The 15,803-nt window shown below is 40.6% G+C and overlaps 1 protein-coding gene across 6 annotated transcripts in view; it reads right to left on the bottom strand.

The window, feature by feature from the left end:
* The window catches only part of apba1a (amyloid beta (A4) precursor protein-binding, family A, member 1a), a 45,618-nt gene that overhangs the window by 28,634 nt on the left and 1,181 nt on the right, over positions 1-15,803 (bottom strand). For 4 of the 6 annotated variants that reach the window (XM_037531654.1, XM_037531657.1, XM_037531658.1 and 1 more), the window contains exon 2: positions 3,809-3,985. The exons of 1 other annotated variant lie outside the window; for it this stretch is intronic. The gene's annotated coding sequence lies outside the window, so the exon portion shown is untranslated. Of the gene's footprint in view, positions 1-3,808; positions 3,986-14,452; positions 14,476-15,803 lie in introns of those variants that run through there. One more of the 6 variants, XM_037531656.1, reaches the window with a different exon arrangement.

Genomic DNA, 15,803 nt, shown 5'->3' with positions numbered 1-15,803 from the left:
AGAACAGATGGGGAATGTTAATCTCAAATATTCCTTTGTGTAGCCTATTAAAGTAACAATATACCACTTCATGTAACAACACTTAAAGCTTAGAGCATTCCTCAGATATTTTCTATACTCAAGAGTTAAAACACCAGCATGTAAATTGTTACAAATGAATCAAGTACAGAAATACAAATACAATTCCAAAAAAGTTGGGACAGTGGGTAAAATGCAAATAAAAACAGAAAGCAGTGATTTATAAATCTGTTTTCACCTATATTTGAATGGAAACAGTGCAAAGACAAGATATGTAATGTTTCATCTTATTACACTTAATTGTTTTTGTAGGTATACACTCATTCTGAGGTTACAAAAACATCCTAGACGAGTGATGCAATTATGATTCCATGTAAAATAGCATCCAGGAAAAGCCTGAACCTTTATGAGCAAGGATGGTCAAGGCTTGCCACGTTCACTCATATCTGCCAGTGAGCTTATTATATTGCATTTTGCTGCTATGAAACAGGTGTGCCTTAATGTGAGCACGCTGCAAAAGCGTTAAAAATTGTTAAGGAAATGACTGAGAAGGCAATTGGGGCGCTGCCCAGTACATGGAGCAGCTTTTTCACCAACTAAGCTAACTAACTTAGTCTAGATGATGTCAGCTAAGCCCAGAAACATCCATCCATGCCTCCATTTTCTAAGCCGCTTCTCCATCAGGGTTGCAGGGGAGCCCAGAAACAGTATATTTAAATATACTTATTTGACAAACTTACATGTTGGCCCACCTGTAAGAAGATGATGAGTCCTCATCAGCATGCAGTGTTATACTGGTTAGCTCTGTTAGCCCATTGGCTCCTCTGAAGAGCTAACTTGGCATCTATTACTCATTCGCCAGGAAAACATACTGATTTCCCTGTGCTATTTTTGAATAAAACATGTTTTAAAATGCGTTCATCTCCATGTTTCTACACCAGTGCTGTCACCTAAAACGAAAAGCATACAGCCCTATTCTGCAGCCTCATAATGGCCTTGCTGGCAGTGATGGTTTTTGGTCTTCATGGCTTTTTGTTTGCTTCCTAGTACATGACGTAATGATACATAAAAGATGTAACTACCTTTAAAATAAAGCTGAAATTCTGCACTTTAATGTTAGTCACTGTTTCACTCCACATTTAGTAGGTCAGTTCTCAGTTTTGCTCTGTGATCATTAAGCATTCATGGATAGTTCTGACTTGATTCTTGTCTGTAAAGGTCCAAATTAGTAGTGCGCATTCAGCTCACACCTGTTGTCCAATCAGCTCTGTCCTTATCTGACTGAGAAAGTGCATGATTCTAAGAAAAATATCCACCAATATTTATTGCAAGTTTGTTGAGACGTTTGAATTTCTGAAGAATCAAGCTGTAAACTTGCACAGTCCTCTTTTGGAACACAATTTTACTAAAAATCAAAGCACCAATCCTGTTTCCCATCCCTAGATCCCTGCCATTATCGTTTGCCATTCCTGAAACCTACAAAGCAACCATTACCTTCCATGATTCCCTCTATATGCGTGGACTCTTTGTAAACCCTCATTCAGCTAGAACTCTGCGGCACTCTGCAGTTGACGCAGTGGAGAGTGCCTTTCTCTCCTCATCTCTCTCTGACCCTGCAGATCCCAGATCTGCGCACTAAGCTGACTGCTTTGCTGTATAAGATGGCAACAAGAAAGGATAAGACTTAAAGCCAGCAGGAATCTAGTAAAAGAGATTAAGTGAAGATAACACAGCACTCTGTCCTCTGTCAACTTGTACCTGCTTTTTGGAGTGTGCACCATTAAGGGCAAGCTTACAGAGCGGCCAAAAACTTTGTGATCCACACTACTAAGCATGAGATAAAGTGATGCAGTGCTACACATCTTGACTTGCTAATTATCTGTTAACTACAAACCCACTACAAAACTGCTGCTACAAACCCTTCAGTGACTGGGATCATTTATGTTCTCTGATGACTTCAAACTAAACGTTCTTGAAACTGAAACTTTCTTTAAATTTCTTAAGTTCTTGTAATTTGAGTGACGCTTTGGCAATACAGCCCTTAAATATAGTCAAAGTAGTGAAGCCTAAATTACTAAATATAACAGAACTGAATTGGGAGAGAGAGAGAAAAAGAGATAGAGAAAGAAAGAGACAGAGAAGGAGCAAAACAGAGACCATGAGGAAGAAAAGGAGAGACATCTGTTGCTATGGCACTCTTTACGATGGCAACACAAGCTAGAGGTATAAACACCAGTCTCTAAACAGCTGCTGTCCTCTGAAGCCTCAAGAGACAGCGAGAGGGAGAGAGAGAGAGAGACAGAGAGAGAGAGAGAGAGAGAGAGAGAGAGAGAGAGAGAGAGAGAGAGAGAGAGAGAGAGACTGACCACAGAGACAACTTGAGCCATTAGTGATTAGGCAGCGAGCCCTGATACAGTTCACACAGGCTAAATACTCTTGAACAGATTTCAGTGCACCAGGGCACGCCCTAGGAAAGTCTGTCTGCAAGAGATTATTTCACCAGAAGCGAAGTTACCCTTACACTGTCTCTCTCTCTCTCACACACACACACACACACACACACACACACACACACACACACACACCATGAATATCACTCTCACTACCCTCTGTACTCCATCTGTCCACTTTTACAGCACGGAAGCGTCTAGGTTTATGCATTTGGTATAAGAGACATGGGTGCTGAGGCAGAGAGAGCACGAAAGAAAAGGAAAGAGAGGGAGACTGAGAGACAGGTAGAAAGAAAAGGTGTTAAAAAAGAAGGTTGCAGGTTCAGCAGGCACTCTCGGCCAGTCTGCCAGCAGTCAATTACTACCGCTGTCTTTCTTTCTCGCTGTGGCTCTCTCTATCTATATATCTAAATAGCACAAGCATGGCTGCTTGGCAGTGGACCAGGAGCACTCCAGTGACCCTCCTCTACCTGCTCCAGCTCCAGGAATGAGGCAGTATCCACCCCACCTCCTGATGTACGAATCAGCTGGCAGCTCACCTCACACCTATTCATGTCTACCTAACACCATACTCTTACATTCGACCTCCCCTCAGGCACTACAGAAGTGACTTCAGCAGTTTATTTCTGGATTTTAGTGAAAAAGCTATCGTCTCCCTTTATCTGATGCCACAAGAAAACAGCCACTTAAACTGTAAAGTTTAAGTAGAAAGACACACAAAGAAAGACAAGTAGAAAATCAAGAAAGTAGCTACTTTTGTGAGGACTGGCAGCCTTTACAGCATGCTGGGAAAAATGCCATTCACCCTAGTGAAAAAGTGTAGCTACGCAACTCGGCTGTTGTCAAATACCTACATTTTGAGAGTGCTATTAATTTCAAGCGATGTTTATTTTGTATGTGAAAAGTCACACTTGCTATGCCAAATCAGCTTTATTATCATATAGGTACAAGTGAAGAATAGGACAGCAGTACAGTCTGAATGTTCCAAACTCCATCAGGCAGCGTTTTCACCATTCAGACTGGACCGCTATATTGACCCTGTTAGGACAAACTGGGTTTAATTTCTTCTTATATAACCGAGCTAAAGTTAGCATGGTAGGAACTGGCAACAGTTACTATGAAAGAATGCATCTGTATGCAGAGCACTGATAAGTCAACAGTACCTTGATTAGAAAGAGTTCCATCTAAAGTGGGGAATCTCTTTAACCTTAATGACCCACATGTGGGTCACATGCTTTCAGACACTCTCATAACTACATAACTTACATCTTAGTTTCATGGTCGTAACCAAACATTTATTGCACAAACTCATTACTCATACGTCAACTAAAAAGACTTGCCTTCTAGGCTCATCTATCCCTTGGATGGTTGGTGGAGCTGTGCCAGCGGTCAGTGTAAGGAGGGCGGTCCAGAAAGAAGGAGTTGGATGCTACTTCCTGTTCCCTGATGACTGGTAGAGGAGAGCAGGCTAAGGCAACTCAGCTCAAGGTTAGTTTAGCACCAGTCACAGCCACGAACTGTAAACAAACACAGACAGAAGAAGTAGCTGAAGTTAAAGATGGCTAATACAGGTCCTGGAGTCGAGTTTTAGAATCACCTTCAGTAGTTAGTACTGCTTAATCTTCACAGGTAACTGTCATGCACAGTGAATTTCAGCTTATAGGAGTACAAGGCGATATACTGTCTATACCAGTATACTGGTATTGCTGCCCCAGAACAATGTTATATAGTTTTAGTAGGACTGATCTGTAACAGAATCTTAGCTAACTGCACTGTGTTATTTGTTGTGGGCTTAAGACTGCTTTTAAACTAAATAAACATTATATTTCCAACTGGAGAAATTTGGTTTCTGTCTAGCATTTGCAATACTTTGTAGACAGTTCTTTAAAACATGCAGAACAGAAAAAAAAACAGTCCAATCAAAACAAGGTTCATAGGGGACTCCCGAGCGGTGAAACGGTCTAAGCGTTGGCCCTATCATCAGGAGATCGTGAGTTTCGATCCCTGGTGATGCTACAGCCATCCGTAGCCAGGAGTCCAAGAGAGCACAACTGGCCTTGCTCTCTCTGCGTGGGTAGGATGCCCCCCCTCCTATCATGTGATTGGGGGAGTCCTAAGTATTGAGTGGAATTGGAAATGACTAAATTGCGGAGAAAATTGGGTATAAAAAAAAAAACAAGCTTCATTGAGGTTGTAAAACTTTCTTTTGGGAAAGGGTACAGTACTGAGGAAACACGGCTAAATAATTTTATTCCTGCAAAAGAAACACAATATATTTGAAAAACTGAATTTTATTAATAAGATTTAGCAAAAGCTAAACACATTTTCAACTGAGTTTCTACCACCTTTTCAGTACATCCTCTGGCTTTCTCGTCTGGACTATACAGAGCTCCTTTCCCAAGAAAGATGAGAGCAGAAACACAGCACCACACTTAAAAGCTTCTGCTACAACACCAACTGAAATCACAGACTTTCATTAGAACAGACCAGACATGGGCACAAACCCTGAAGCACATCTCTCCCCATAGTGGATCTTTACTAATTAATGACACACCAGGCAGCCATGAAGTGAAATCTACAGTGTTTTCAAGTTCTCCACAGTCTGCAGCTGGCCATGGAGCTTATTCAAACAACAGTGACAGGCTCACATATCTGCAGTAACTACACTTAAAACTAATGGCTATGTCTTACTGTCAGAGCAATTATGCAACTAGAGCTGTGGCATGGAATTTATAATGGCCAGCAGGGGAGGGCACAGCACCTTTTCATATTTTGCTTTGATGCTTGATGAGCTAATTGGCTATATACATAATTTGAGACAAGCGTAAAATAATTCAAGAGCAGTTTGGCCACAGAAAGCACTATAGTATCTCAATATGAACGTCACATTCTGAGGAAAACTGTGTGTGATTGCCTAATCTCTGTTCTTGCATAAATGAATAGTGTTATCATATAATTGTTTCACAATCCAGCTAGCATTTATATATTCATTACGTTAAATGTTAAAATGCACCGTTTCAAGTGGTCTATTTTTCTTCAAAAGAGCTAATATTACAGTTCGTCCTCCAGTGTTCAGTCACTGACTGGTACATGGCTTAGAGGGGAACTGTTCAGTGTAACACGTGCACGCACACACGCACACACACAGACACACTCCGACACACAGACAGAGCACACTTCTCCCAGGCTACTGTCAGTATCTGGGCCAGAGGTTCCTAAGCGCCTGTCCTTGGCTGACAGCGCCATTTACATCGGTGTCATGTGAAAGCCTGCTCCAGGCACGTTTTCATTCACCAGCTAAGAGCACTGCCACCCCAGGGTGAGGTTGTGCGTGTGTGAGCATGCGCACATGCGCATGAGTGATGGATGCGTTTATGTTTTCTTCACTGGGCAGGGGTGACAACACCATCTTTCAAACAAAGGATGTGTCATATAATGGACCACTGACAGCAAACATAGAGTACTGTCCAGACAGGGGGGTGGTGAGGGGTTGGGGGGGGGGGTTACCCACTGTTAATAGTCAGTCGCATCCATTGTCTAGTCGCACACACAAATCTGAACTAGAATAACCTTTTCACCAGACTTGCAAAACAAACCCTTTCATTTTCCATTCAGCAACAAATGATTTTCAGTTCCTGCTGCTGCAAATTCCACAATCCGACTTTTTGGTTTTAAAAGACGCTCTGCTGTTCTTCAGCTTCTTCCTGTTTTAATTCAACTTATGAACAACAGTTAGGGATGTAACAACACACTGTGTCACAATATACTGTGACGCAAATGTGATAAGATGCATGTGCAGATGGACATTCAATTAAGTGCCCTCTAATGCAAATGCATTGTTCTAACACCAAAGATTACAATCAATTTAATCCACATCAGCACATTCAATGGCATACAACACACTCCCCCTGCCTCTCCAATAGCATTAGTAGGTTGTACAGAGACATGGATACAGTCATCAACTCTTTTCACTCAAACTTTGTTCAAAACATTGTGAAATTAACAATGAATATTGTGAAATAGACCAAATCGTGATCTGAGCATAGAGTTACATCACTGACAACAGAACAGTGATTGTATTCTAAAATGAGGACAGCCAGTGATTGACAAAACATAAAATCTTGTCACAAAATCCTAAAGCCAGAGTCATTTCATGTAAATACAGACAATAAACATGCAGATTCTAAAAAGCTATAGTCACAGAGAGTGTGTGAAGCTTTGGTCACATCTAAGCCATTACAAAGATACTGAAACTCTGAAAACATCTGCCTTACCCAAAGCCTTTGTCAGGTCATCAGATGAATGGGTATTCTACCTGTGCAGATAGGTGTAGCCTAATGGAGAAAGAAGGGTAGACTTTTCTGGAAGTGCCTTGGTTTCCATTTCCTGGCCCATCTACAATAACATGATCTGACAACCAACTGATGCTCTCCTAACGTACGGAGACATTTCTGCATGCTTACTGCAATATCTTGTTTTTGTTTTTGAACACAGCAGCTGAACTGAAGGGCAGATCAACCTGATTACTGAGCGCCTGTCTGGTCATTGTCCAATGCAGTCATTCATGGGATGACTACAAAAAAATAAACAAATATGACTAAGGCTTGAGTAATATGTAAAAAAACCCCAAAAATGCTAACATGTGGACTCAAAAGACCTCCTTCTTTTAAAAACAATATGTTAAAATCAATTTGATTTTAACATAAAAGTCACCCAGAAAGTTAGGAAAACTTTTGTGTCAGTAAACAAAGACATCTTACAGTTACCTAATTATGTGCCAGCTATGTTACAATTTGTGATTTAAAATTCCCAATTGTTACTAACATGCATACAGATGTACACAGTGTTATTTTGGAATTATAACAAAAATGACTGGTAAAATGTATAGAACCACAAGGCTGCATCTGCAGGTATTAGCAGTTAAGCAGTGAATGTACAAGGGGAAGATATAGAGAAAGAGAGAGAGAGAGAGAAAGAGAGGTGGAGGGAGAGGGAACTAGTGGGTGGCTGAATCTGTCTATAATTGCTCCCACTGAAGCTGCAGGTGAAGAGAGGTGACCTTTATGCAGGTTAAAACATATAGTGCACACACACACACACACACACACACACACACACACACACACGCACACACACACACACACACACACACACTCACGTCATATGTCACAAATTCACACATACAATTTACTGGACCCACAGACTGACATAGATTTTCTTAAATGCACAACGTGGAATATGCTCAATCTTCACATCATAATTTTAAGCCTTTAATTAATTTGCAAGCCATTAGTGAGATCTCTAAGAGCTCTAAGAACAGTAGCAATCTTAACCATGTACCCAATGAAAGGAACGACCATCAACTGCTGAATCATACTGAATTTAAATTATCTTTGAATAAATGACCAAAATAAAGCAAACCTCTTCTTGATCATGAAAGACAATAGTGGGTTTCCTATCCAGGAGTTTTTGCGAATTTTGAAAAGAAAAAAAAAGGGAATGTAAAAAAAACAAACAAAATTCACAAAAACACGCAAATATGGCATGAGTTTATTGACATGAGTTTTACACTATGGCGAAGTGGAAAAGTCAGAATATCCCTAAAGCCAAAATGTGAAAAAGCATAATAGAAAAGGGTTTTTCGAATAAACAATGAAGTAACTGTAAGTGAGAAATGAGCTCTACAGATGGTCCTACTGTAGCACATAGCTTTACAACGGGTTCTTTTGGCATTCTGGAATGCCTAATCAAAGCTTGTTTAAAAAATGGCTCTGCTCAGTGTGCTCCCAGAATTGTCTGGTGTGTTTGCTTTTCCAGATGCAAAGTAGGTGTCATCGGGGTGGCCAGGAGATTTCAGCTGTCATTAGGTGGGCCATTGCTCACGCAGCCTCTGTCTCTGAGTTGCTAACAATCATAAAAAGATGGCAAACAGCTGTAAAGACAGAGCCAGTAATTATGAATTCTGATCTCAATGCATTTCTTTACATTTGTCCAAGTTTCTGACAGGCAATCCTGACTTAGGTGATCATTCCACTGCATGTTTCTGAGTTTGAGGTTGAATTTTAAGTCTTGACCACGATTCTGTCATGCAATAGTTGCTACGCATATTAAAGATGTTGTGCTTGGAATCTGAATGAAAGCAAACTGCAATGCAGCTCAGTGAGTCTATACCATCTTTAAGCTCAGAGTTCATGAAAGCCTGACTGGTTTTGGAGATCTTTTGTCTTGGAGCAATGGGGGCTGCAGCTCCAGAGACCCCCCCCATCCACACACACACACACACACACACACACACACACACACACACACACACACACACACACACACACTGTCTCCATAGCATTAGTTCCCCTCACATTATGCAGGGCTAATCTGTGCCAGAGGCTAGCCCGACTCTGCTCTGAGAGAACGCCACCGAGCACGCTCTCTGGCTCCCGGACAGAGCCGCTGTCATGTGGAGCGACCTTCGAGAGCTCTGGAATTATCACAGCAGGGCCTACACACCGACACACACACACACACACACACACAGAAGCACCCATACATGAGCATACACAGGCCTATACAAATGCACATACACTAGGTCCACAGTTGTTGCTGGCCTGATGGGGAAAAGACCATGAGCCAGAGCATAAGCCACAGTAACAAAGGAAACTTCGTCTTTTGTGTAATTCATACAAGGCAACACTGTTGATTTGAGAGTCTCTGAGGAGTGCTGAATACAAACTACATACCAATTAGCCTGTCAGACTCAGAATGTAAATTGCCTAAACTGTGAGGTTTTGCCAACAGCAGCATTGTCCTCTCTTGTCCATAAAACAATAAAGCATGCAACTCCATGCACACAGCTCTAATAAGCCATTGTGAGTAGAGAGAGCGAGAAAATGAGATAGCTGATTGAGGACACCTGTCTTCCCCTCAGGTTCATATTGTGATGCAGCTGGCACAGTTTGCATGATTGCTAAACCTCTAATGCTGTCATTGACACTGGTGGAGTGATTTCCTCATTCACTGCTTCTGATGAGCTGGCTCTGAATGTCAGATTAGCCATGTACTTCATAAAGCATTTGTAGTACACAAAATGTAGAGGGCAGAAAATCAGTGCAAACATCACCCTTTCTTTTAAACCCCAGAGGAAAAAAGTCATCCGTATTTTATGAAAAAAATTCAACTGATGACAAACTAGGTAAGCATGAGCTGCTACAACATACTTAATTTTCTGCAATGATCCATGAGCATAGACCACACACAGTCTCCCACAGCCTACTTCATTAAACACAGTTACATAATCACACATATATACAATTTGGTAAAGCTTAAGCCAAAATTGGAAGTCAATGTGTTCAACCACTGCCTAACAGATGCTGTCTCTGACAACCGAAAAGCAACGAATTCAAGCAGAACTGTCCAGTATGAACAAACATTTCAGTCACAAACTGATAGATAGCTGTGATATTAATAAAGTCAATTAGAAATAGCTATTAAACACGGTCAATTAAGTCCTGCGCATCTTGCAAACTCTGTATTAACATTCTGTCAGCTCTGCTTTCTCATGAGTAATAAAGCTGAGAGTATTCAGAGGATTACTGTCAGAAAAAAATTAATTATGACTCTGAAATATTATTTTCACCATGCTAAAGCAAAAAAAGACTGCAGTATGTAATTAAACAGTTCTCCAGCTTTAGCAATCCCTTTGCTTACATTAATTTTGCTGCAGTGAGTTCTTTGCCTTATTAAGAATTCTTTTTAATTTTGTGCATGCAAAAATGAAATCACTAATTTAAGTTGAGGCCAAGTAGCTTTTTATAGCATCTCCCATGGAGTTAATGATTTCGCCTGAGCACACAAAACATTGCGCCACAAACGGTTGCAGGCAGATGGGCGTCAAACAAGTGGAAGAAATGTTTCGGCTGTTCCAGGAGGATGTTTTGATTTCTCCCAATTAACACAATCACAACATGTTCTCATGGCCTTCCTGCTGAAAACTAGGCTATTACTGTACCTACAATAGCATAACATACGGCTCAAGGTCAGAGAGAAAATAGCTTCATTCATACCCCTGAATGTTCTCTGAGATGTCTACACCTCTCTTCACACTTTGAATAAAAGATGTTTTGTATGCAGGTTTCAGATCCACTCCCCGGCCCCAAATCCTTACGGCCATTAGCGGAGAAAAAAAAACCAGTCTCCAACCACCATCAAAAGGCAGCCTCCAGCGGCACTCACTTCTCCTCCTTCGCCTGGCCTGTCTTCTTTCTTGCTTGTGCATCAGGCTACTGGCTAACCTATTTTTATACTGACATTTAAAATCATGCTAAAGCAATCCAGGAGCTCCAGTGTTTGCTGCTCTTCTTTCTCTACCCGATAGTGAAAGCTGCTATATAAATGAACAAAGACTGTGCTGCCCATAGGACTCACACATTTGAGGATAAGAATGCCACTGCTGTAGAAGCCATACAATTAGAAGTGTGAGTAAGCAATGCTGTGTTTGCACAGGGACGTGCCTACGACAAGCAGAAACCTGATGGACAGGGAAGCCGAGCAAACAGAGCTTTTTTGGCACTAAACACTATGACGGAGCTCTAGACATGCAGAAATTCAGTTTAAGAGGGCAAACATCTTTAACAGGCTTAATTTTCCTCTAAAGTCCCATATCCTCACCGGCTTATCAGCAGGGTACTTCTAGCAACATAATTTATGGTATATTGTATCAAGTTCAACTCCATCCTTTGGAACTGCCATCTCAAACCAGTGTTTGTTCTAGCATCTTACTTACTTGCCATATTACCCCACTTATCTGACTGTCACCTCATCGATCCCTTTTTCTGCCACTATTCACTCTTTAACTGCTGCTGCACTCAGCACTTTAACTTTAGACTCGTACTTTGCACAGCGTAAAGTTTACAGGTATGTGTGTGTCTGAGTGAGTGATGGTAAGAATGGATGTTTTATTTTATTTTATTTTATCTTGTTGTATTTTATATGTAGTTTATCTTATTCTCTACATGTGAATGTCTGTCTGATACTGTGCACTGTGAGCTATTGTAACCAAAACCAAATTCCTTGTATGTGTAGCATTCCTGACCAACAAAGCTTGATTCTGATTCTGATTAACATGGTTCACAAGTCCTTAAAATGCACACAAATCAGTATCTATTAATGTTCTGTCTAGGTTAACCGATGCCTTGATCTTTTCTTGTCTTGGGCGTAGTGACACTGACAGACCAAACCACCACAAAACTGAACAAGAATTACAGATCTCTTCCACAGTCAAAAAACCTGCTGACTTCCAAGGCCACACATGACAAATAATAAATGAGCAAAAGCAGCTCAAGGCTACACAGACCACCGATATTATTGAACTGCAGCTGTTTCACCTCCCTGGTTTCATATCGAGGCCACCAGACCAGACACAATTTGCCACCTTGTGCTTAAAAATTAATATGGCCTGGAGCTTTCATATCATAGCATTCATCAGAGGGGCACACGTCACCATATTTTGGTTAATAGGTCGCTGTTATACTTGTTAATTTCATGTACTTACAAACATATTGTGTGATATTTTCTCTGTTAAATGCCTCATACTGTCTAAATGTTATAGCGTTAATGCTATTGTTAAGAAACATCATGAATACAGTCATGACGTGGTGTTTCAGTGGAGCCACACAACTGTAGCCATTTTCAATCCACTATTGTTCACACCAATCTCGCATGATGTATAAATTTTGTCATGCACCCTGGATTAAGATACAGCAAGACACAGATTGAGCAGTCAGTTATACAAATGATTACAGAGGCAGACACACTCAGTGAAAGTAAACATGCACAGTTAAATTACCTCGAATTTTGTTTCATGATTTCACTGTATATCTATTATAGCTGCGTCAATCACACATCTGTCAACTTTTTACAAACACAGCTTAAAGGTGAATTCCAACAAGTTCTGCATTGTGTAGTTACTGAGATATAATCAAAGTGGTTCAATGTGAAGAAAAACATACTGGCTCAGATTTCTTTACAGTAGTGGTGATAGGAACAGTGGTGGTTGGGATGTATACAATGTAAAACAGCCGTTTTGTTTGCCATCCAAAATGACCATAAGCCTATATGTGTCTTCAGAGTGTTTCTATGCAGTGTTGACAAGGTTCCACAATAGCGATTGCCTGACAACAGCACAAAGTTCAATGCAAGTTCATGTTGGTGGTCTGGGGTACAATGTGTTAACAGAACAACGTAACTGAGGTAACCTAACTCACTTGAATATTTAGACCCTCACAATGCACATATGATCTTAATCCTTCGCACAAAATAAACCAATGGTATTATTTGCTTAGAAACATCATCAGAGTGAAATGTGCAGGAAAATGGCAGCAAAGTGCAAATACAAAGAAAAGCAAGCTTCATTCCCTCATGGAAAACTCCGGTTTCATGGGTCGATTTTGACCCCTCTGGATCTGAGATGTAGTATAATGTTTGTAGGAAATATCCTAACAAGCCAGATTAAAGTGAAAGAGTCAAAAGTGTTTACTTTTAAAACTTTTAAAAACTGTCACTCGCGTGTCACAAGTCTCTCCCGTCATGTGTGCAGCAGCAAAAAAAGCCACTAAAATGTCTGAACCGCTGGACATATGCATACCACAAATGAACAGTGGAGCAGCTTCGAAGCTGACCAAGGCAGTCACAACAGCATATCACACATTTAAAAGAGAAAAATCTTTCACTGTTCATCCACATGAGATGGACCTTCAAATGAAAAATGGACTGGAACTTTGTAGCCAGCATTGGATGCATTTATAATAAAATAGACTTACAATTCAGTGGTGGGAATTTGAGCAGTTTTTGTGAAACAGTGTTGTTTCAATTATTAGGTTTACCATGGTGATCTAATTTATATGAGCATGGCATGCTCATTTATATCTGAGTAACACTTTCAAATACAAAGATTTGTTTGTGACAGTAGAAAATTGGTTTGGGAGAGCAAAATTTCAGGTCGCAAGTTGGGAAAAAGTTAACGTTGAACACCAGTTCATATTGATGTGGTAAATCAATGGTAAATCTACATTTTTTTTATTTGGGTACTTTTTGCCCTATGACACTCAGGATGTACCGCTCCAACGTAAACGGTTTGCAAAAATATTTTTTCAGTAAATCAGCGTACAACAATTTCTCAAAACATGTATTTGTAAACATTTTGTTTAAGAATATTCTTTGGGACAGTCTAGCACACTGCATTCAGTGGTCAACAAACAAATGGATTCACTTCTTGGTGAAAAAAGTGCCTGGGGTTTAATTTAGAGAAAATATTTTTTTATTTGCAATCATAATATTAGTCAGAAAATCGTTATTAGATATTTTCTCAAAATCTCTCATAGCGATAGCTTCCTATCACCAGCACTGTAAACAATTCTGACTCTCTACAGTTCTAGAAAGCAGCATTCCATGTTTAGCCACTCCGAGTGACTCTGCATACATATTCAAGATTAAATTATGCAGAAATTTTCCTTTCCTTTCAAGGTTTGGATCCATCTAAGTAAAGTGAATGTTTTAAAAGCAACACTGTGCCTGTTTTCCTTCTCGGCGCATACTTCAGCTAAAGGCAGTGTTCAAACCATGAGTGTACATGGCTGTAAATATATATATGACACAGTCCAGTACAGACCTTCAGGCAGTGGGCACACATACACAAACAGCCAGAGAAGCACAAAAAATTCCCAACCTTGATGTGAGATCACATATAAACACAGTACCAGGCTGGTTATCTCAGCTAAGCCACATGGCTTCAGGTCAAAGCCAAGGCAGGAGGGAAATTTCCCATGCTGGCCACGCTACCCACCTCCCTAGCAAGCGTTTCCACAAGGAACAGGGACTTTGTTGAACATGCAAGTCCACTTGCAAATAAGCGCTCATTTAAAAACATAGGAAGAAGCGGTAAGTGAACAATCACACCAAAAATATTCCTCAAGGGAAATTCGGCTGAGGATCACCTTTTGATCCTGCCCCTCTGGATGCCGTGAGAAATGGTCTTGAGTGTTTGCTGGTGGGATTGAGCTTGAAGCATGCAACCTCTACAGATGCCCTGCTTTTGAGACAGCCCATGTCAGCCAGCTTCTAGAGATCCTATTGTAGGATGTCATGCCACAAGAGCACAGACAAGAAATCAATGCAGACTAGGAGAGAAAAACAAACACAAGCAGAAGAAGGCTTTCAGTTTTGATTTCTCTAAGGGCTCAGCAGAAGATCACCACTGATCATGTAATTTAGTCAAAGACAAGGCTCAAGGTACATGCAGAAATATGCCTGACTACGTCAGAGGACCCCACAGAGAGGTTGCCATTTAATGCCCCACCTTGTGTTAAAGTATGATGAAAAATCTCTTCAACAGATGACCATGGATTTTTCTGGAGGAGAACGAGCAGTTCGACTCTATCTTCAGTATAAGATTGATGTTCATTTTTCCTATAACTGGAGGAACACATTATAATGACATGACAAATCAAATCAAATAGCTTCTCCATTTTCAAAAGTGCTTTTGGAACTGTCAATCAATCAAGATGAGCTGCTTTATCACAGATGGACATTTTTCCAGTTGCTTGGATTCTCCTGGGATGAGTGATATTCACTCTTAAAGCCCTATTTTTTTATGTTCCCTAAATTGTTATACTGACCTGTGTTTTGCCCTACATACAAGCCGAGCATTACTTAGTAATACTACTGACAAGTCTATTAACTAACTCATTGGTCAACTGGAGGATCAACATGTAGATGTTGAGAATGTTAGGGAAGCTTGTCTAAGGTGCAATACAAGGGCATACAAGCCATACTGGGATATTATTTATTAATTATGTCATAGCAACATATCATGATATGAACGCTACATACATTATAAGTGCAAAAGTATGCAGACACCTGTTCAGCCAACGTTTCTTCCGAAGCAGGTAATAACCATTAGTTTGTTTGCCCTTGGCTGTAACAGCCTCTATTCTTCTAGGGATTCTTTACACTAGATGTAAGGGGCATTATACCCCCCCAGCTGACACCTGGCAGTGGGTATGGTGACATTAGGCTTTTGTACAGCTAATCCAGAGCGTCCCATTTCACTGGCAATGCTTTTCCATGGAGATTACAGAAGCTGGGAGTGCAAATGAGCACCTGTGTCAGCTATGGGTGCACCATAAATTAGCTTAATTATTGGAAAGGATGTCTGGATACTCCTGGACATATAACGTTAGTGTATGCAAATATAAGAACGGTACACACTTCTTCAATAAGTCCTTACTGCGACATAACGATAGGCTAATTACAGACCTGCAGGACCAGTCAGCAAAAATACAACGA

Source organism: Pygocentrus nattereri, chromosome 20 (genome assembly GCF_015220715.1).
Source record: "Pygocentrus nattereri isolate fPygNat1 chromosome 20, fPygNat1.pri, whole genome shotgun sequence".
NCBI lineage: Eukaryota > Metazoa > Chordata > Actinopteri > Characiformes > Serrasalmidae > Pygocentrus > Pygocentrus nattereri.
This window is presented reverse-complemented; position numbering and strand designations above follow the sequence as displayed.